Source organism: Carya illinoinensis, chromosome 4 (genome assembly GCF_018687715.1).
Source record: "Carya illinoinensis cultivar Pawnee chromosome 4, C.illinoinensisPawnee_v1, whole genome shotgun sequence".
Taxonomy (NCBI): domain Eukaryota; kingdom Viridiplantae; phylum Streptophyta; class Magnoliopsida; order Fagales; family Juglandaceae; genus Carya; species Carya illinoinensis.
Window position 1 is genome coordinate 16,529,172 of NC_056755.1, and position 6,396 is coordinate 16,535,567.

Consider the following 6,396-nt stretch of genomic DNA (forward strand, 5'->3'; position numbering starts at 1 on the left):
TGCATCCCAAAATACCCTCATAGGATTTGAACTATTTGTGGACTCACCTCTACTACTTCCCATATTTCTTGCAAAGAAAGTCAAAAAAGCAGTGAACACACACTAGAAAGGCTTCCACATTTCTTGAAAAGAGGATAAAAACAAATACTCAAAATTAATGCAATCTACACTGAGCAAAAAATGTTGGGAAGTATATGAAAACAAGTACTTGAACATTATTCCATATAAAGCTAAATTTTGTTATATTTTTTGGGAATTCCTCAAGATCAGTTTGAACGGGGAGGCCTATTTTTGCTTAGAAAATATTTTTCCTTTCCATCGAGAACTAGTTCAGAATGTAAACATTTGTGACATTTGTGGTAGGGTATCAACTCAGCTTTCAGTTTTCTCCAGTTAAAACTAGATCACTATAAATATGCTTCAAATGAAAGTTTGTTTAGGAAAAAAATATTTTAGTTTTGTTAACATGAGTCCTAAGGGAAAAAAAACAACAAAAAATATGAGAAGCACAATCGTTCCAACTTATGGCAAATGAGTTGATGTAACTTCAATAAAACAAAATTGGCAATGAGAATTTAAAAGCACCTGGACACTCAATGCCAATAAAAAAAAAATCGGGAATTTTAAAGAGAGAGCAATAATAATAATAATAATAATAATAATATTAATAAAAGGATCTCAGCAGCGTTTTTAACCTTTTGCTACCATAATCAACTTGTTTGCTCTTCCTATGTACTGGGGACAGGGGATTACATCCTCGCCCATCGTTAATAAAGTATATACCTAACTAATGAAAATAAGCAATTTGGTTAAACTTCACTTCCTTCATAAATAAAACTTAAATCCTTATTATTTTTTTCTATGTAAATACATCACCAACTTCAAATGTGGTAATAAAACTCGAAAGGGGAAACACTGATAAATAGTAATCCAAAACAGAGGAATGCTCAGGAGAGAACCAGCTCACAAACACTGATATATGATTAGAGATTTCGAATAATATATTCTGCCCCAAAATAAAACCAAAACTACAGAGAAGGTATCAATTGTAAACATTATACAAAAAGATGAGAAATAACTGTAAGCACAAAAATTTGTCTGAGTGGGTATGAAATCGTAAATTGATAAATTAGAATGGACGGTGACACCATGCCTATCAACCACAACTGAGGGAGCCTTGTAGTTGTAGATGCTAGCCTTAGGGGTAAATTTATATCTTCCTCATCTATTCTTCTTCATCTCCTCTATCTTTCTATGTTATCTAATTTAGATTTTGGCTAATTGAGTTTGTCTCCTTTACTTCAGTGTGTGATGTCATGCTTCTTGTAGATTTTGTATCAAGAAGGCAGGAACTACAGGAAAAAATATATATATGAAGACACCAACATCTTCAAACATCAACATGAAAAAGGAAAAAAAAAAAAAAAACCCAAACCTCTAGCGTAAATTGAACCAAGTTTGTTGGGAAAATGGAGATAGAAAACCCATAAATGAAACTCACTTCATTGTTGGAGAGAATAAATTAGTAAATGAGAGAAATTTAAGCTAACTTTACCAAAAACGACTTCTCCGATGCAAGCTTTGGAAAAAATCTAGATCGCCCCAATTTCTTGCTCGGTGAAGACGTTGATGCCAAGAAGGGGAGGGGGTGGGGATATGTGTCTGTTGTAGCAACTGAAGGGAAAGCCTTTGCAGATCTATAGCAAACAACAAGTCTTGACAGCTGAAGACTGGTGGGGGCCACAACTGCACTTTCTCTTTCCCCAAAAAAGTTGAAAAATCTCATTTTTACTTTACATCCAAAGACATCACCTACAACATTTTTTAAAATCAATTCAAAAATCTCAACTCATATCATCTTAATACTATTTACAAAAATTTCAAAATTTTCGTTTTATCTCATCTCCAAACATACCCTTAATGAAGATGCCGAGATTGCATGTGAGGATTTATTTGAATATAGAGATAACATTCATCATTTTTAAAATTTCTTGTAATTTTATTTTCAAATATTATTAAAATACAAAATAATTTTTAATTTCAAATTTTTAATTTTTTCATATAACCGTTATTTAAATATAAAAATCAATACAATTTTACAAACCTCAAAAATAAAATTCTTTATAAAAATTATATTCAAATAATTTTGTAATTATATAATATTTTTATTCAACTTTTTCTCTCTCTAATTTTTTCCAAAACTCAATCAAACATCTCCATTCAAACCATTTCATTATAAGATTGTTCATCCAGATTCCGAACTGAGTACCTAAGTATACCCGATCCAAAACTGGGATGTCAAATCCGAGCAGCGTTCTAGCCTGGGTAATCCGAACTTTTAAAACCTAGAAATCCGGATTCAAGTTCGTACTCAAGGTTTTTCCTCTCTTTTTTTATTTATTTAAATTTATAAAGGCCTATATGTTATTAATGTTTTGTAAAAGAAAAAAGTAATGTTGAAAAGCATATTTTTTTTTTATTATTAAAACCCTATATTTCAAGAAATCATGTTAAAATGCATAATTCTAATGCATTAAAAACATTGTCCATAATAATAAAAATATATCAAAATGAAAAACTAAATTTTATGTAAAAATAACTAAAGTTAGAAGCTAATTACCATTTTAACTAAATGCATGCAAAAGAATATATATACAATATTTCTAATGTAAAATGCATGCAATACATAATGCAATTCACTGCATATTAATTACATTATTTTGTATTTATACATTACATTATAAAACACAAAAATTACAAAATCACAATATATGAATTATACAATAAGTAAGCATATATGGTCTTCCATCTCTTCCAATTCAGTGGCTTTCATCAGAATTTGAGATTCGAATGATTACGCTGCAGTTTAATATATATATATATATATTGAAGTCAAAGAACGAACCCCAGATATAAAATGCTTCACCACAGTTTGAAAATAACAAAAGAAGGAATATATACACATTACGTACATATATATCATCAAAATTCATGTGAATCAAAAGGAAAAGAATATACTTAAAGTACAAACCAAGAAAAATGGCAAAAAATATAGAGATCGAGAGAGGACCGGTGGTGTCAGTCTTTCCTACCAAATATTCCCAGGTTCAGCTCTCCGAAAATATAAAATTCTGCCACTAAGCTAGAAACAATTAAAAGGCAGTTTAGCAGCATTCTGACATATATATACTTACACTTCTAAGCAATTAAAACCCAGTTCTCACCAATTAGAACCTACAAAATGCATAAATACATGAAGGAGTGCATTCTACATAAACTAAAATATGGCTAAGTATAGTGCAGACCTTACTGCATGAAAAGATTATTTCCAATCCAATCCAATCATCCAGATTATTGCCTGCATATAACAATGCATATATCACGCATACAAACATTCACATGTTTGCTACTGATCTATTATTGAAATGCAACAGTAAGCATGTGAAGTTTCGCTGAAAAGGACTTAGCACGTACATACTTGGAATTGACTACTGAAGCATACCAAGAGTGCGTTGCTCCATGCCCCTTGTATAGATCCGAAATACCCTCGTCCTTGCTAATAGTTTGTAAAGCATGCCAAATAGTACCTCTGTAGTATATCACATTTGCCTGCAAAGCTCGAACACATGGTAAGCAACTTAAGAATAAATTTTGTTATAAGTAACTTAAAAATCATATCCTGCAAGTTCAAAGCAAGAAAACTCTCATTTGACAAGTTCCAAGTACAAAGAAGAGATCCAGTTCACCGAATCGCCAGATCTACCCAAATTTTCAGCTCAAAGAATTTGATGGGTGAGAAGAAAAAAAAAGTAGCACAAACCGAAGATGAAGGTTTCATTAATACAGAGCAATCCAACCATAAGAAAGGCCTCTATGCCTCGTGTTTGATCCCATATATATACATATATAACAAAGGAAAGGAAAAAAAGGGACCAATTCATATATGATATTCAGATAGTAGATAAACATAATCATATAATGATGAAAAATAAACAAATGGGTCAGATGCAATTATATTCTATTTTTTTTCAGTCATTGAGTACATGTGCAAGTTGTATTCTTTAAGATTCATGTCTACCAAATAAATAAGACTCATAGAAATACAGATTCACGTTGAGGAAGAAAAATAACTAATAAAGAAAATTGACAAATAAAAGATAAAAAAAACACCACTGCATACTAGAAAAATGCTAGCACCGAAAATCCTAAAAAGAAACCCTATATTATTATGTTCTTAAACTATAATTTTTTGCTTGAAAAGCTGATCTCCATGAAATAATGTAGAAAACTGATTTTCTAAAAACATCAAAGTCATATACCATATCTCCACAAGTCAAAAAACAAGTTACAAAATACTATGCTAGATGAAACATCCAAATTTACAGATCTCCACAAGTCAAAAGCTACAGAAGAAGGATGCAATGGATCTGACCTGAACATAATAGCCTTAATCCAAGGGTATCCTATCCTAGCATCCCTCCAAGCTGTCAACAATTCATCATCATCATTCTAAGGTATCTAATGTTAACTGGTGGACAAAAATGAAAAAGTGGGCAGGAAATATAACCCAAAAAGAAAACACCAGATCTAGCCAAATGACGGTCTTTGCTAGTCACCAATGGCAATGGATAGGGTTTTGGAGAGAGAGAGAGGGGGAGAACATACCAAGAATTGAGAGGGTTTCTGTGGACGATTGATGGTAATGGTTACTGTTTCAGAGAGAGAGAGAGAGAGAGGACATATCGAGAGGTGAGAGGGCTTCTGTGGACGACTGAAGGTAATGGCTATAATTTCACAGAGAGAGAGAGAGAGAGAGAGAGAGAGAGAGAGAGAGAGAGGAACATATACCGAGAGGCGAGAGGGCTATTGTGGACAACCGATGGTAATGGCTATAGTTTCAGAGAGAGAGAGAAGACAACATAAGAGCCACAAGTAAGAGATGACGGCGATGGCTAGGGTTTCAGCACTCGGGTAGAGGAAGCTAGGTTTCAACACTAGAGAGGGAGAAGAGAGAGTGAGAGCAAGACTAAAAGAAGAGGAGAACCGTAAGATGATAGGGGGCTCATTTTGAATGAATAAGTAGTACTTTTAAATAAGACCAGTATATCGGATTTAAAACTTGGTATTCGGATTACCAAACCGTAATCGAACTGAGCATGTCTTGGTTTGATCCAAGTTAGAGCTGAAACTTGATTATCTGGATTTCGGATTAGACCAAAAAAAAAAAAAGAGGCTAGGATGAAGAGTCTTATTTCATTATTATTTTGTCAAATCCAAACAACTCCTAAATCATACATGAAATTCTGAATGAGTGTACGATCAAGGAGACAAGACGGTAGCATGAACATAGAAAAACTTCTTTTCACCTGCAGAGGGCCGGATTGTACAATCTAAATCACAAGATTTTCGTCGGTATATATGTCTTGCGAAAGTGACTGCGACGTGTCTTCGCATGCAGCAAAGCGCACAGCTCTGCAGTGACAAATGATTTGAAGCAAACGTTACCAAGACCGATGATGGTTCAAATCAGCTGGATGGAATTGAACGCCTCCATTCTTTTCTTTCTTCTGTATCTTTTTCTTTCTTGTAATTTTAATATTATGTTACCAGGATATTCTAGTGAAGGCTTGCACCGATTTTGACTGAAAATAGCATCTTGTAATAAAATATGAGTAATATATATATATATTCGTAATTCAAAAATATTTAATAATTTTAAAAAATATTGTAAAATATAATTCTTTGGTAGCACATGAAAGAGAGGAGAATAAGGTTATATTTTAATGTCAAGATCACTTCATGAATCCATGTTAAACTAATTTTTGATGAGATTTACTACTTTTTTTAACTTCTCATAAAAGTTTAAACACATCTCAACATATTTCATGCATTCAAAGACATGTCTCAATATATTTATATTCAAGTACATCTCACTAAGATTTACAAAATACTATTATTTACAGATCAATCATATCATCAATTTGAGATTACCTCAACATCTGAATGCAACCTAAAATTGATATTCAAGTACCTCTTTAAAAACTCTATTTAGATCTCTCATGTTCGTAAAAGTTCTCGCAATATTCCGTTCCATTTCGCCAAAAGATATCTAATGGGAAGATATTGATAATGAAGCTAAGGCCGGAGACAATATTTGAAATATGCAATTATATATATTGTGTCGTCTTTATTCAACACGTAGGAGTCACGACATTCTAATGAAATAAGTAGCTAATTTGTCATGGTGTGGAGATGTCTAAATTGTCTTACATAGTGGCTGCACATAGCACAAGCAGCCAACTCTTTTTCTCATATTATATCACGTCGTGTATATATATAAATATATGGCAATCAGGGATATCCATCAATCACTTATATAATTAATAAAACTCTCTG

The 6,396-nt window shown here is 32.5% G+C and overlaps 1 long non-coding RNA gene across 7 annotated transcripts; it reads right to left on the minus strand.

Moving 5' to 3' along the window:
- Positions 1 to 980: 980 nt before the first annotated feature.
- On the minus strand, positions 981 to 5,378 carry LOC122308142. Of its 7 annotated transcripts, none has more exons than XR_006241931.1 (5): positions 4,433 to 5,378; positions 3,479 to 3,609; positions 3,071 to 3,358; positions 1,556 to 1,812; positions 981 to 1,352 (listed from the first exon to the last, which is right to left on the minus strand). It is a non-coding gene; the product is annotated as an uncharacterized LOC122308142 (long non-coding RNA). The 7 variants fall into 7 exon arrangements; XR_006241932.1 differs by having other exon boundaries at positions 981 to 1,812; positions 3,071 to 3,142; positions 3,306 to 3,358; positions 4,433 to 5,376; XR_006241930.1 differs by having other exon boundaries at positions 981 to 1,812; positions 3,503 to 3,609; positions 4,433 to 5,377.
- Between the last annotated feature and the right edge of the window lie 1,018 nt (positions 5,379 to 6,396).